The sequence below is a fragment of the Colobus angolensis genome, unplaced genomic scaffold (assembly GCF_000951035.1).
Source record: "Colobus angolensis palliatus isolate OR3802 unplaced genomic scaffold, Cang.pa_1.0 Scaffold216, whole genome shotgun sequence".
NCBI classification, from domain to species: Eukaryota; Metazoa; Chordata; class Mammalia; order Primates; family Cercopithecidae; genus Colobus; species Colobus angolensis.
In genome coordinates, this window is record NW_012115333.1 from 3,203,922 (window position 1) to 3,219,204 (window position 15,283).

At 51.2% G+C, this 15,283-nt stretch overlaps 1 protein-coding gene across 3 annotated transcripts in view; it reads right to left on the minus strand.

Moving 5' to 3' along the window:
- Window positions 1-15,283, minus strand: part of STARD8 (StAR-related lipid transfer (START) domain containing 8) — a 79,045-nt gene that overhangs the window by 21,934 nt on the left and 41,828 nt on the right. The window contains exon 1 of one of the 3 annotated variants that reach the window (XM_011943172.1): window positions 10,366-10,551. The exons of the other annotated variants lie outside the window; for them this stretch is intronic. The gene's annotated coding sequence lies outside the window, so the exon portion shown is untranslated. Of the gene's footprint in view, window positions 1-10,365; window positions 10,552-15,283 lie in introns of those variants that run through there. 3 annotated transcript variants of the gene reach the window in all.

Below are 15,283 nucleotides of genomic sequence, written 5' to 3' on the forward strand. Positions count from 1 at the left end.
AAAATGAACTCTGCTCGATGGTGGAGGCATTACGACCTGAAGAAGCACTTCACTCCGCCGAGCTCAGGGGAGGGCATCCACGTTCACCTGAGAGAAGGGGCGTGCCTACCTCCTGCCTCTCTCTCTTGGCCTGGAAAGTCTTGGCGCTTGTCTGTTTTGACCCTGTGCCACCACGTCTGCATCCCACCCCCTTGCCTACTTCCCTTTCCTTTTGCTCAGGCCAAATATAAACCCCTGGACAGGAAATGCCTTGAAGGAGCCTGGCCCCACCCTGAGACCCAGAGAAAATTGTCTCTGATAGAAAGGAAATGGGCCTGAGAGAAGTGGCCTCCCTGGGAAGGCAGCAGACACAACGCCTCCCCCAGCCCCAAGGAGAGTCAGAGGGAGGGCTGTGATGTTGAGCACATAGCAAGGGCGGAGCCTAGGGCTCTGGGGGCAAGGGTGACGATGTGCATGCTCAGGTCATGGTAGGGCCAAGGGAAGGAGAACCCCAAACGGTGGTCTTACAGCTCTGTAAGGCCTATGGGCATAGAGGTTACAAGGTACAGTGGGAGCAGTTAACAGGCTAGTCACCTGAAGACGTAGCCTGTTAGTCATGGCTCTGTACTGTACCTCTTCCTTTTCTTTTTCTTTTTTTTTTTGAGACAGAGTCTTACTCTGTCACCCAGGCTGGAGTGCTGTGGCTGGATCTCAGCTCACTGCAAGCTCCGCCTCCCGGGTTCACGCCATTATCCTGCCTCAGCCTCCCGGGTAGCTGGGACTACAGGCGCTGCCCACCTTCGCCCGGCTAGTTTTTTGTAGTTTTTAGTAGAGACGGGGTTTCAGCGTGTTAGCCAGGATGGTCTCGATCTCCTGACCTCGTGATCCGCCCGTCTCGGCCTCCCAAATGCTGGGATCACAGGCTTGAGCCACCGCACCCGGCCCCTTTTCTTTTTTTTAAAATGAGGTCTCACTCTGTCACCATGGCTGTAGTGTAGTAGCATGATCACAGCTCACTGCAGCCTCGACCTCCCGGGCTCAAGCAATCCTCCCACCTCAGCCTCCAGAGTAGCTGGGACTACAGGCATGCACCATGATGCCCAACTAATTTTTGTATTTTTTATTTTTTGTAGAGATAGGTGTCTCCCTATATTTCCCAGGCTGGTCTCAAACTCCTTGGCTCAGGCAATCCTTCTGCCTCAGCCTTCCAAAATTGCTGGATTATAGGTGTGAGCCACCACCGCCCCTGGTCCTGGCTCTATACTTCCTACTCACAGCAATATTTATGATACAGAATGTAATTATTAATAAAATATAGCAGACACTAATAGTTATACAGTATTTACTACGTGCCCTGGGCCACGGACTTTGTACTGAGCCATTATTATGTCCCAGGCATTTCTTTAGGTTTTTTTTTTTTTTTATGTGTATCATGTTATTGAATCTTCACAACAAACCAGTGAGCTAAGTGCTCCAACAATATCTCTATTTTACAGAGAAGGAAACCGAGACCCAGAGATACGGAGTAACTTGCTCAAGGTCAGCAACTAAGAAGTGGTGAGCCAAGATGCAGATCCAAGCAGTTTGGCTCTAGAGTCAGAGCTACCAAGTTAGAATCTTCCTCATTAAAGAAAAGAAATTGTCTAGGCTGGGGCCTGGCACACAGCAGACACAAAATCATTTACCAGGGTTTTTGCAGTATGAGTGGTTAGCCTGAATTTAACTTCCCATCAGCCGGGAAAGCACTTGATCATTCTGTATGTCATTTGGTCCCCGCAAGAACTCGTCCAATGCAGGTAATGCCTATGGTACAAATGGGGAAACTGAGGCTACACTAGGTCAAGTAGCTTCTGTTGGACCACAGATTGGGCCAGAAGCCTACCTAAACACCCACAGCCCTCCTGCTGACCTGTTCCCTCCCTCGGCTCTCCCCTTAGAATCCACTCCCCATGAACTGTGAAATTATTCAACTAATAATACCCAAGCACCTACTTGGTGCCAAGCCCTACTCTGGGTACTAAGGTCTGAAAAGAGAAAAAAAGTTGAACTCTCCTGCAGCACTTGGCCAGAGCTGCTGCCAGGCCCATCCTTCTCAGGAGACAGAGGCTCATATGGACTGGCCTTCGTAGCACTCCCTGGAGCTTGCAATGGAGCTGGCAGCTAGTACGGCCTGAGGGAAGGAAGGTTGCAGCACCCAGGACCCTGAGATGGAAGCACTTCGGGGAGGGCTAGAGCTTCTGGACAACCTCCTCCCACCCAATTCTAGCATGGGACACGCCAGCTAGTGATCATAGGAGCTAATCCAGCCAGCCTCCTGCCTGCCCCAACCACCCACGCCTTCTAAATAATGCAGCTTGGTTGTCAAGAGGACATATTCAAATGTCTCTTCTTCCCCGATGCCACCCAGCACCCTGCTCTCCACCCCCAGTACTAGAAGGTGCTAATCAGGCAGGCCTGGTACTGATGTCAGAACCACACTGCCACCCCCACCGCCCAACTCCCTCCTGCACACCCTCCCCACCCCAATGCAGCTCTGTTTTAGAGCATAAATACCCACTCCTCCATGTCCTCCCTCCTATCCATATGTCCACCTTGGTGATGGAGGGTGAGGGGAAGTGCACAGAGCAGACAGGCAAGGACTTGGGGACTGCCTGCCCAGAAGTGACTAATCACTGGTGGGTGTGATGAGCACTCAGGAGGGGAAGGAGACCCGAACCTCAGCTCTTGCCTCCTGGCCAGGCATCTGGAGAGAGGCATGGCCCAGTCATTAAAGATGTCAGGAGGCAGAGTCAGACCACCTGGGTCCTGATCCCAGCTCCATCACTCCCTGGATATGTGACCTTGGGCAAATTTATCTAACCTCTACTTACCTCAGTTGCTTCACAAGTAAAATAGAGACAAAGATAGCACTACCTACCTTACAGAACTGCCATGAATGCTAAAGAAGTTAAAGTGTGTCAATAATTTAGAAGAGTTCACTATTATTATTGGTGTCACCAATAAGAGTTCACTATTATTATTGGTGTCACCAATAATAATAGTGAACTCTTCTAAATTATTGACACTGCCTTGAAAACTGTTGCAGTGTCACGAATGCCACTAAAGAAGGCCAGAGGAAGGGAGCCCTGTGGGTGGGCATGGCCAAAGCTTTTCTGGGTAAGGTGGACTCTGAAATGACTGCAAAGTCCAGACCGAATGCCAGGAGGTGGCAGGTTTGAGGACTGCACAACCCCAGGTCAGTGAAAAACAGCAAAATGACAGGACTGCAGAAGGTACTACCAAGCAACAATCATGGCAATAATTTTATTTATATTGTTGGATTTAATATTCAACAACCCCATGAGGTGGGTACATATCTCCATTTCAGAGCTGACAAAATGAAGGCTCAGGGAAGTTAAGTAATTTGCCCAAAGTCTCCCAGCACTGTGAACATGAGAGCTTGTGTACAGCTCAGGATGTATTTTACTTCTGCTCCACTCTGACCCCTTTTCCACATTCTCCTCTTTGTTTTTCCCATTTAGAAGGCCTTGCTGGTGTGGGCACTGCTCAGGACAGATGTTTGGGGACAAGCTCTTCCCACAAGCTCAACTGCCTCTGCCACAGCCTGACTTGACCTCAGCCTGGAGCAGAAAGGCTGGCTGCAGGTGTAGGCTCTCACACCTCAGACAGGCCAGCCTTTGGCCAGCCCAGATAAAGGACAGGAAATCCTAGGCCACCTCCCTTGGAGCTCGCTCTCTCACAGGAACAGAGTTGCAGCCAGGGCAGGAGTTCCTCTGTGGTGGGGAAGCTGCCGAGTCAGCCCGGCTGCCATGGCTGCTGGGTGTGGTTTGGGGAAAACAGGGAGCGCTGAGGGTCAGGAGACCTGGGCTCCAAATCCTCCCTCACTGGAGACTGTTTCTCCCTTCCCTGGGCCTCAGGTGGAGACCACCACAGATCACTCTGGGGAAATCATACCATCTACTTTACAGGGCTGCTCTAAGAACACAATGGGATCATGGAAGTGAAAGTGCCTTGAAAACACTGAAGAAATGGGAGGACTCACAGTCGTCATCATCAACTGCTAGGGGAAGGAATGGCTAAGTTGGTATTTCTCCCTGTCTGATTCACTCTTCTAGGCCCCACTGTGGGCATGGCTCATACTCATTTCCGGCTTCAGTACTCCCTAAAATATCCCCTTCCCTCCACCCTTCACCAACTCCAAAGATAAAACTGAGTGGCAGGAAAGCAGGGTACGCTAGAAGCCCCCTACATATTACATAGTATTCAACTAATCAAGGGGAACACCTACTAACACCAGGCTTGTCCTCCACTACGGGGGCACCAATTAGAAGGCCCTACCTTCCAAGGGCTCTCCAATCATGAGAGCTGGCTGGACCTGAACAATAAACAAATCAGCATTGTCTAAGGTATTTGCACCCAAGATTCTGGGGGTTAGGAGTCTACCCGCTGGGGTAAGTAGAAAAGGATTATGGAGAAGTCATCTGAACAAGTTCAGACTATAAATAAACTAAGGGGAGTGAGGGGTTTCCAGTGCCCCATTTCCTGTCTCCACATGTTAAGGGGGCCATAAACAGTAGCAGGCAGGGAGGACAGAGGACAGTGATGAGGCTGGGAAGGGGGCTGCTCCAGGTCTGAGGAGGAGCACAGATGCTTGAAGGCTGTTTGGCCTAGAGAAGACACAGGTGCACTTGGGTTCTGTCCTCAGACTCCTGAAGGTCAGAGAGAGCAGACAGGGTCCAGGTGATCCCAGGGTGCACAGTCGGGACCCAGGCTTCTGCCTCAGGGGGGCACAGTTAAGTTCAACATGAGAAAAAACTTTCAGACATTCCAAAGACGAAAGCAACTTGCTTGAAACATATTACATTCCCACGTATTGAACATGAGTGAGCAGGAACTGCACGAGTACCTGTCGGGAAGCCCCAAGTTTCAGAAGGAAAGTTGGACCTAGTACCCTCTAAAGGTCCTTCTCCCCTGAGCTCTGCCTGCATACCTACCTCTAGAGGGGTTGTGGGAGAGAGCATAAAGGTGACTGGAGCTGGCTAGGCCCTTGGCTGCTTCCCAAAGGGACCTGGGATCCCAGGAGCACCGTGGGCTGGTATGACCGAGGGGAAGCAGTTCACTCATTAACTTGTGCTGAATGGGTCAGAGAGTGACTGGCCACTGGGGACAGACACAGGCTTGGGGGGGTGGCCAGAGAGCAAACTGCAGAAAAGCCCTTGCACAAGGAGAACCCAAGCTGTGGCAATTCAGCGCTTGGCCAGCTCAAACTGACCCAGTCGGCTGAGAATATTCAGTGTCTGGGCCTGGATGAATTTGAAGCCAGCTCACCATTGCCCAGTAGACAAGAAAAGGGTCTTGGGTGGGGAGGCATACTTGCATAGCTGAAAGGAAGGCTGACAGACCACTGAGTCTGCCTGCCACCTGCCCTACCCACTTTATAGTCGTGGAAATTGAGGCCCAGAGAAAGCAAAAATCACTCACTGAAAGAAAGTTATAAAGGGGGCAGAACCAGAAGCCGTTTCCTAACTCTGTAGCAGGCTCACAGGGTGGTTCCTTCTCTTCCTACTGAAACTGCAGAAAACTGCATGTGGTCTGGAGCTTTCTAAATTGGGTCTGGGTCTGGGTCTGGGTCCTGGCCCAACCCTTCCCAAGTGCCACTGTTTGTCTAGATACAGGCTCCCAGAGGAAGGCATCCTCCTCCACTTACAGAGCCCCTCAGCCTCTCAGCAGCAACCATGTGGTTGGCTGTCCCCATTGCCCCTGCAGCCTGGTCTGGAGGGACCCACAGCTGTACTGAAAACAGACACACATTCACACAGCGTAACTCCATCCCCAGCATCGGCAGACCCTTTGGGTGGGCATTTCTTGGTCTTTTAGACTCTCAAATTGAGATGAGGGGATCAACTACTCCTAGAAACATCCCTACCCCTTTTTAACTCTGATGCTGGACCCCACTGCCCATCCAAATCCCCATCAATTCACTCCCCTCCCCTTCTCAATACCGTCCAAGCTGAACCCATGTCCTTCAAATGGTGTGAATAATTGCTTCTGTCTGCCCAAGTAAAGGACGAAGGGGCAGACTTTTAACTGGCCCCAGAAGGTCCCCTGACAGAATGTTTGTCAATGTTCCCTTGGGGGAAGGTGAGGGTTCAGGACACGGTCTCTTTAAGGCCTGGGGTGGACAGGGAGTTAGTTAATGACCATCCTCTAAAGATGACTTTCCAAGGTGGTTATTATGTGGCTCAATGATTAACCAAGCAGTGGCAGGACCCCAGGCTTGTTGGAAGGAGGCTGCTCTTTTCCCAAGGACAGCCCAAGAGCAGGAACCTGCAGTCAGGGAGAACATTCCTGGGGTCTTTCTCTCTCCCTCTCCGACAGGCTGCGGTGAGGTGGGTGGGGGCAGAGGCCTGCACTGAGGGAATCTCTCCCTCAGCCCCACATGGGGGTAGAGGGCTGGCCCGGATATGGAGGAAGTCAGCACACCCTTACTGGGGCGGAAGGGAAAAGAGAGACAGTGAGGGTTTTTATCATGAATGAGAGAGGAAGCTCCAAGCTGGGCCTTGGTGATTAGATGACAAGCTAGGAAAGACGTTCATCCTGAATACATCCTGTTTTGCTCTGAACTGGCCTCGGGGGTCAGGCGCAGGGGAGGGGCCTAGGTGGAGAGCAGCCTCCCAGAATTCTCCTAGACCTGCAGACCCCAAACTCCTGGGTGCCCTGGACTGGGGAAGCAAGTGTGAGAGTGAGAATGTCATTTACTGCTAGAGAAACAAAGGCAGGAAGTCTCTGCAAGAAGCCTCCATGGGTCAGCTTCCAGATCTGGAGCCCTAGAGGCAGCTAACATCTGGACTGGGACCTTTCCTGGGCCTCTCTTCCAAGGTTCAGCTCAAATGTCACTGCCTCTATCCGTCACCTTCCCCTCAGTCAAAAGCAATCACTCCCTGGAATGGATTCCCAGGGCAGAATGGACGCCCAGGGCAAATAAGTCCTTCTCAACAACTGGAAATATGAACACTTACCGGTTATTTGATAATATTAAGAAATTATTTTAGGTGTGATAATGGCTGTTTTTATGAATCCTTATCTTTTAGAAATACGTATTGAAATATGTATACATGAACTGATAAGGTATCTGGGATTTGTTTCAAAATGACAAGGGCATGATGTAGATAGGAGTGCAGACAGGGCAGGATTGGCAGTGGGCTAATGGCTGTTGAAACTGGGTGATGGGTACATGGGGTCTTAGTACACTAGTTGTCTCTATTTTTATATGTGTTTGAAATTAGTCCTAATAATTTTTTAAAAGCCATCACCAAGGTATTATTATTTAATACATAAATAATTAGTGGCATGTATTATTTATGCCACTAACCCCCAAACTAGATGGTAGATTCCCTGGAGCTGGGGGTTTTAACTCTGTGTCCTCCACAAGACCTAGCACCAAGCCGAAACCTAATGACTAATAATTTATACAGCACGTGGTAGTTTACAAAGCACTTAGCCATGGATCCCCTAGTTTAATCCAGTGAAGTGGAAAAAATGAGGAGAAACCCAGAGTCGGAGAATTTGAGGGGGGCAGCAGAGCCTGGAGTTAAAGCTCCCCATGTCCAACTCCCAGTCCCCTGTTCTTTGCTCCATGCCACCCTGGACTCCTAGGGAACTTAACATTCAGTTCTAAAATTCCTGTGTGTGGTCGATGTAAACAAGAACAGCAACTGTTTAGCATGCAAGTTACCAACCTGCAGGACTGGGGAAAAAGAAACTCCACCCACAAACACAGCACTTCAGACTTGTGACAAGGGCCCAGGCTGTGGCCTCCAGTCCACTGATTCCTATCTACCAGGACCCTTCCCGAATGCATGCCCATGCACAAGTGTGCACACACAAAACCAAGACCCCTTAATAAACACTTGACACCAGCAACTGTGTGCCCAGCCCGGTGCTCAACTACCCTGTTGTGGGGTGGGGAACAACGTAAAACTCACCTAGATCTCCGAGAGCTCACACTTCCCACCCTAAGGCCCTTGCATCTTTGAAATCTGCTGTCCCTATTTTATCTGCTGAACAGCTTTCCTAAGGCTCATGACCATGACGCCTGATCCTACCCAAACTGGGAGCCTAAGGGAAAAGGTCCTTCTCTTCTTTTCACGGTAGAGGCAACTCTTTCTTCTAGCCAGAAAAGAAGTGAGGGCACAGCCTGCATGTGATAAACCTGCCATCTGTTGAACCTGAACTTTCCATGGCTTCAAATAAGGAACTCCAGGAGTCTCCTAGCAGCAAAGCAGCTGCAGCTGTGACGGCTTCCCAATTGGAGACTCCATCCCCTTCTCCCTTTGGGACCTTCTTGCCTTTGTGTTCCTGTTGCTATCCTCTAAACCTGGACACAGGGGTCCTCTGCTCCCTCTCCAATCTGTAGTCCCAATAATGGAATTTTAAAACTTCAGGAGGACAGAGAGGGACAACATTCGAGCCTTCTTGGTGCCATTTTCTTTGCTTCTCTGCTGGAACTCAGGAGGTATTGTGTTTGAATAAGGAAGGCTCTGCCATCCTCCCCACATGACGCACTGCAAACCCTGTCTCAAGCAAGCACATAGGGCACTCAGCCCCTTTGGTTTGCACACCTTCAGTTCAGCCCTTCTTCTTGCTCTAAACACCTCCAGATATCATCTCTAGGCAGCCTCTCCTGTCCACGTGGGGGAGGGGAGCTGTAGATGCACAGAGAGGTTTAGCATGCTTCAAAAACAGGAGAGGCAGTGTCCAGTGTGGTGTTTCCTAGCACTAAATATAGAGGTCTAGGGAGCAGAAATCCAAAATCCAAAGTCCAGTACATTAACAAAAAGTCAAGTCCCTAAAATGAAAACCAGCCCAGAATGTCCAGCTAGATGGCAGCTGTACCTTTAGAGTGAAAGAGTTTCACTACCGACCCCTCTACACCACCCTTCCCATCACACTCTTCCCGCTGTGAAAGCCACCCAGAAATCACCTGTAGCCTTCTTCTCCATGCCTTTGGGCTGCCCACCTTCCCATCCCATCCACAGACAAGATTTGTCCCCCTTTCATTCCAGGAGGATGAAAATGAGAGGAAAACTCAGAGGGCAATAATACAGGTGTGCGGGAGGGGAGGGGGGAGGGGAGGCGGCAAACCCCGGAGTGGGGAGGGAGCAGGTCGCACGGGAGGAGTCAGGGTTTGAAAATAGCCCTGAGTGTGATTCATTAACTCCTCCTCCCCGCTTAGGCTCTGACTGGGAGAGAAGCCAGGGCCCTGGGACTTGGGGGTAAGCATAGGCTCCAAGCCAGCCCAATCTCTGAGGACCCCAACCTCTGTGGCCCCAGGCTCTGGAGGAAAACTCCCACCTCTCCCTACCTTGGTCTGGCTGCTGTCGCCCACCCCTCCAAGCACACTCTAGTTTTCCAGCTGGCTTAGCTGCATATTCACCACAAAGCTCTTCGTGTGCATAGCTGCTGCCACCCCGAGTGTCTCAGAGACAACTTTTTACCTGCCAATTAGGAGCCTGACCCCAGGTACCAAGTAACCAAATGTCAGGGTGAAAGAGACCGGGCCCTTTAGATACTGAAATCAAGCTGCCACCCGAGGTGTGGCTTAAAACATTATGGCCCACACAGTAGTATGACTCGCCTAAGGTCACATGGACTGGCTGAACCCCAGTTTTCTGAGTCGTAATTCAGCGAGCAACTTTCTCAAGTGTCAGGAGGAACGTGAACCCCACACTACCTAATTTGGAAATCCCAAAAATCCCACTGAAAAGCCTTTCCTCTAATCCAAACCCATTTTGGACTTTATGGGAAAATGAGACCTATAAAGATGAGACGTGTCCAAACGTTTTCGCTTGGTCCCCGCAGCTACCTTAATACCAAGAAGTTCTGGGCGTTTCTCAGAAGGGAAAGCAATGAGGCAGTGGCCGACGGGAAAACCCATACAGCCGGACGGGGGCTTCCTGGAAATGCCCCGGAAAGCAGAGAAAGGAGAGGGCAGGCGAACCGGCGCGACCCGGCCGCAGGGCCTGAAGTCCTGCCGCCCCCGCCCAGCTGCAACCCTCCTCCAAAGCCCCAGAGCGACTGCTGCGAGACCCACGGGTCCGGCGGTAACAGGCGGACAGCTGCCTTCCACCGCCCCAGTCGCGAGGCTTCCCTGGAAGACGCTCGGCTGGCGCGCTCGGGGGTCCCCCAATTTCGGCGACTCTGATCCCCCAATCCCAGGAGCGGAGGTGGCTCAGCTCGCTTCCTCCCTGTCTCCTGCGTACGCCGCCCGGCGGAACTGCTAGGAGAGGGGCCGAGCCGGAGCGCGCCAGAGAGGCAAGGCGGGGAGAGGGAGCCCAGGCGCCCCAGTTTGTCCGGATCTCCCTCTGCCGTCGCCCCTACTCCTACCTGGAGGCCGCGTTCACCCCTTTGGGTTCGGGAGCTGACACAGAGCAAACCGGCACGAGGCGAGCCCAGGAGGGAATGCTCCGTCCGGGGCACACGCGGGGCCTGGGGTCGGGCAGGGGTAACGGTGCCAGCCAGAAGAGCAGCTGCCGCGGCTGCTTAAGCCTTGTCAACCCGAGTCCACTCAGCGCAGGTGGGGAGGGAGCGTGGGCGAGCAGGGCTGTAGGGACGCCCCGCCCACCTCCCCTCGGCCAATGGGGACGCAGTCTGGCCCACCGGACTCGCCAGAAAGTCGCCCAAATCTGGGTGGGCGGGTCACTGCCTACCGCTCCTCCAATGCCTTCGCCGCTGCCTTTCCCTGGGGTCACACCGCTGCCAGGGAGGAGGTGCAAGCCCAACGACTGAGGCTCAAGGAGCGACTTGGCCAGGCACACAGGCTAATATTTATTGACTTATGAATGAGTCTGGCACTGTTTGGGGGATTTAAACACATATGCCATGTGCCTGGGAGAGCTCAGTGACTTGCTCGATAGTTTATGGGATGTCCAGAAGACATAACTTCGGTGACATCTCCAATTGGTAGGGGAAACCCCGATGATTAGGAATTTGAGCAGGAAGCTGCCATTCCTACCTTGCTCAGGCCCCAGTGGCTCTGCAACTTCTCCTACCCCAAGTCCAAACTCTACCTCTGCAGAGAAATGCATGGAAAACTTGGGGCATGAACATTAATCGTGGCAGGAGAGGGCCTCCAGGAGTTCTGATAGTAAGCACCACCAGAAAGTCCATTGAAATTCAGTAAGAAACAAGAGCCTTCGGCTTTGATTTCTCTCTGGCCTTTCATCGCAAGGGTCCAACACAAGTTCACAACCTTGATTTCATTGTTGAATTGAAGATTCCTATTAGTCAGGACTGAGAGTATCCAGGACCTCATGCAGTTCAACTGCTATCCCTCACATTTACAAAGACAGAAACTGAGCAGAGATGACTCACTTAAAGCTACCCAGCCTGGAACTCCTGAGGTCAAGAAAATCTCCTGCCTAAACTTCCTGAGTAGCTAGGATAACAGGTGTGTGCCACCATGCTCAGTTAATTTTTAAATTTTTTTTGTAGAGCTGAAGTCTTGCTATGTTGCCCAGGCTGGTCTCACACTCCTGGTCTCAAATGATTTACCCAGAAAATCCATGGCAGGGTCAATACCTGTACACTGGTTATTTTCTGCATACCATTCCTAGAAGGCAGGAACTGCGTCCATCTAACTTGCTTGTTAGACTATCCAATACAGATGAGAGCAAAAATATCTGTCTCTGAGGGCAGCAACTTTATCAAGGTCACCCAGGCAAAGACAGAGCCAGACCTAACCCAGCCCCAAGTGCCCCTCTGCTGTCTAGCCTTCAGTTCACTAGGCCAAACTGAAATTCTCCCACATTCCTTCCCTGCCGGCCCTGATGAGAGTCAGAGGAGCAATGATGAAGTGACACTACCACCACTGTGTGTATCCCATGTATCCCTCTTTTCCTCTTGATGGCAGGACTGCCACTTATATCCTTTAGCAATTTGTTCAAGGTGAACCAAGTCCCTGTGGATCTGTGGATGAGGCCTGTACACCAGAAGTTAGTCCCAGAAACGAAATCCTTCTGGTGGGTGGGAAGGGATATGACCTCCTTCCTGAGGCTAGGCTTTAACAATTATAAGCATCCTTAAGGCTCTGAGTTGAAGCCAACGGTATCTTGCCTGTGCACAGTGCTAAAAAGCACAAAAAGTGGGGTCCTGCAATGATTTTATCATTTTCCTAAGGGCAAGAAACCCTGTCAAAGTCAATTCCATCCACTCCAAGGCACCAAGCACAGTGCTTACAGTACTTTCCTCACTATTGTTTGCTAATGAATGAATTTTTTTTTTTTTTTTTTTTTTTTGAAAACGGAGTCTCGCTCTGTCACCCAGGCTGGAGTGCTGTGGCCCGATCTCAGCTCACTGCAAGCTCCGCCTCCGGGGTTCACGCCATTCTCCTGCCTCAGCCTCCCGGGTAGCTGGGACTATAGGCGCCGCCACCTCGCCCGGCTAGTTTTTTTTTTTTTTTTTGTAGTTTTTAGTAGAGACGGGGTTTCACCGTGTTATCCAGGATGGTCTCGATCTCCTGACCTCGTGATCCGCCCGTCTCGGCCTCCCAAAGTGCTGGGATTACAGGCTTGAGCCACCGCGCCCGGCCTGAATGAACAAATGTTGAAAGATATTCAGAGCACAACCAAAAATAAATGACAATTATATGACTAATGAGCAAAGTCAACTTATCTTTTAGTAGATACATTTAACTGAATCAGATATCATGGGTTCTGAGACACCAGCTGTTTTTTTTTTTTAAGCCACCAAACCAGGAAACAAAAAAGGAGGGGGGTATAGTACAAAAACTACCAAAAAACGGGGCACTGCTATAAATACTTAGAAGGAGAATTTTGCAGTGCCTGGCGTAGAGTAGATGCTCAATAAAAATGCTTGTCGAATGACAGTGAACACAACTGTCAGGGAAAGCTACAATCATAATATTTGCCACACACACTGTGACATTTTGAAATGGCCCAAGTGATATCAGGGCTATTTCTTTTGGTCTTTTTTGATCTCCCTCTTTTATTCTGGCCAGGAGTGCTCAGCCTGTTCAGTAGGGCAAAGATAGCTCATCCCCTTCAATACCCCTGCCAACCCCTGCTCCCTGTCCCTGAGTCTTGCAAGGATTAATCGTGCCTGGAATGGATGAGAAAAAGAGTACCTTTTCACGGGCCCATTTCTAGGTTGCACCCTGAGTGACTGTGGAGGTAACTGGAAGCTTTAGGTTCTTGACTTCCCCTTTTCCTCAAGCCCTCACTCTTGCCTGTGTGTCCTACAGTACCATTACTGCTGCTACCTTGGATGCCAGCTCAGTCATCAGGCAGGGGAATGTAGAGTGCTTGAAGCAGGTCAAGGGCTGGCAAAAAAAAGTCTCTGTGTGTGTGTGTTTGTGCATGTGTGTGTGTGTATGTGTGTGTGTTTCTATGCCTGAGGCATGGGGCTTTCCTCATTCTACCACCACCACAGACTACGTAAGTCCCACAAGAGGGAGTATAACGGACTCTGGAGCCAGATGGCCTGGGTACAAATGGCCTCTGCTACATACTAGCTGTGTGACTCTGCCTCAGTTTCCTCATCTGGAAAGTGTAGATGATCATCACAACATTGACCTTAAATCGCTGCAGAGCAGATCCACTAGGCTAAAAAAACACTTAGAATGATGGCTGGCATGTAGTAAGTGTTTATAAGCGTCAGCTATGGTGAGAAGCACTGAGCAATAGTAGAATGAACCCTGGATTAAGAAGTAGTAGAGCTAAATGCTGGTCCCAGTTCTACCACTTTCTTGTTATGCCACCCAAGACGAGTCATTGTGCTACTCCAGCCATCAGTTTTTTCACCTATAAATAACAAGACTAGAGTATAATACCCACAGGGTAGAGTGGAGACAATAAATGTGAAAGTATACCATAAAGGACTGTGGCAGGTGGCAGGATGGCACTGAAGGTGCTATAGAGCTAACCTTTGGGGGACCTATCAGCGCTTTTATCCTAGGCTGTGGCAAAGAGCAGTTCCATATACCATTCCCCTGAGCCTCACTCTGAGACGCTTGGGTCCCAATAAGGGCCTACCTAAGGACTCCCAGCAGCCCCCACCCCCTCCCTGCCTGGGAATGGGAGCTGCTCGAGCTGTTGCCTGCAGACCCATGCCCCCACTCTGGAATGGCTAGGTTAATATCCAGAAGGAACCACATAGGCTCTTCTACTACTCTTCCATAGGAGCTAAAGAAACGGCAGCCAATCACTTCAGGGAATTCAGCTGGGAAGTTTTTAGAACAGGGGTAGGAGGTAGGAGCAGTGAGGGGAAAATGAATGACACTCAGACCAGCCCCACCCAGCACATCAGCACGGGTGGCCTCACACACAGGCTCTGACACTTGTACACGCATTCCTGCATGCCTCACCGAAGCCTGCTCCCTGGTGGCTTGGGGCCCCCGGCCAGCCTCATGAAAGGGGGCTATTGATCAGGTCGCACAACATAGGATACTCATAGTTCATTAAAACAAACAAACAAATAAAACAAAACAAAAAAACCTTCCTGAGGAGCTGTAGCCATAGGAGGGAGATTTGCACTAAGAAGACAGCCCAAGCAGGGGCAGATGTGGACAGAGAGCATACAGTGGTGGGGAGGGGTTTGAAAAGGTGAAGGCCACACAGACACCTCACTGTCTATACATTGCCGAGTGTGGATGGGGGACAGAAAGCTACATCCTGGAAGGAGCACCCCTTCTCAGCCCACAGCCTAGGGGACTCTCACGGTTGCCTCCACCCTCACCCCGGAGCACCCTGGAAGGAGGAGCTCTGTGCTGAGCTCAGAGCCCTGGGCTGGCAGTGAGGGACTCTGGAGCACAGGCCAAGCCAGGCCCAGACCAGGTGAGATTCAAGGGTCACTTAACCTCTCTGCCCTCGCCCTCCCTAAGCTCAGACACAGAGGTGGGGGGCGGCTCATGACTGCCTCCAGGCACTTAGACTGGGCAGGTGGAGCTGGATAACCCAGGCCTGGCTCTCTCCCAGACACGCGGGGGCCGGTCATCTCCCCTCAGCCAATACCAGGCAATGTGCCAGTCTGATGGAAGGCTGGGCGCCAGCATCCACTCGGTAGACCCCCAGGGCCATGACAGTGCCACAGGTCCCATTTCACACCCAGGATGGGCCTCCGGACTGACCTTACTGGCCTGTCTCCAAGGGGCCAGAGGTTTTCTGCTGCAGGCAGATGGAGCACCCCCCATACACCTCGGGGAAGTCTGCCTGCCCAGCCCTAACAAATAGGTGGGGTCACCCTGGACAGAGCACTTGGTGACCGTGGTGGCACAGACACTCAGAGC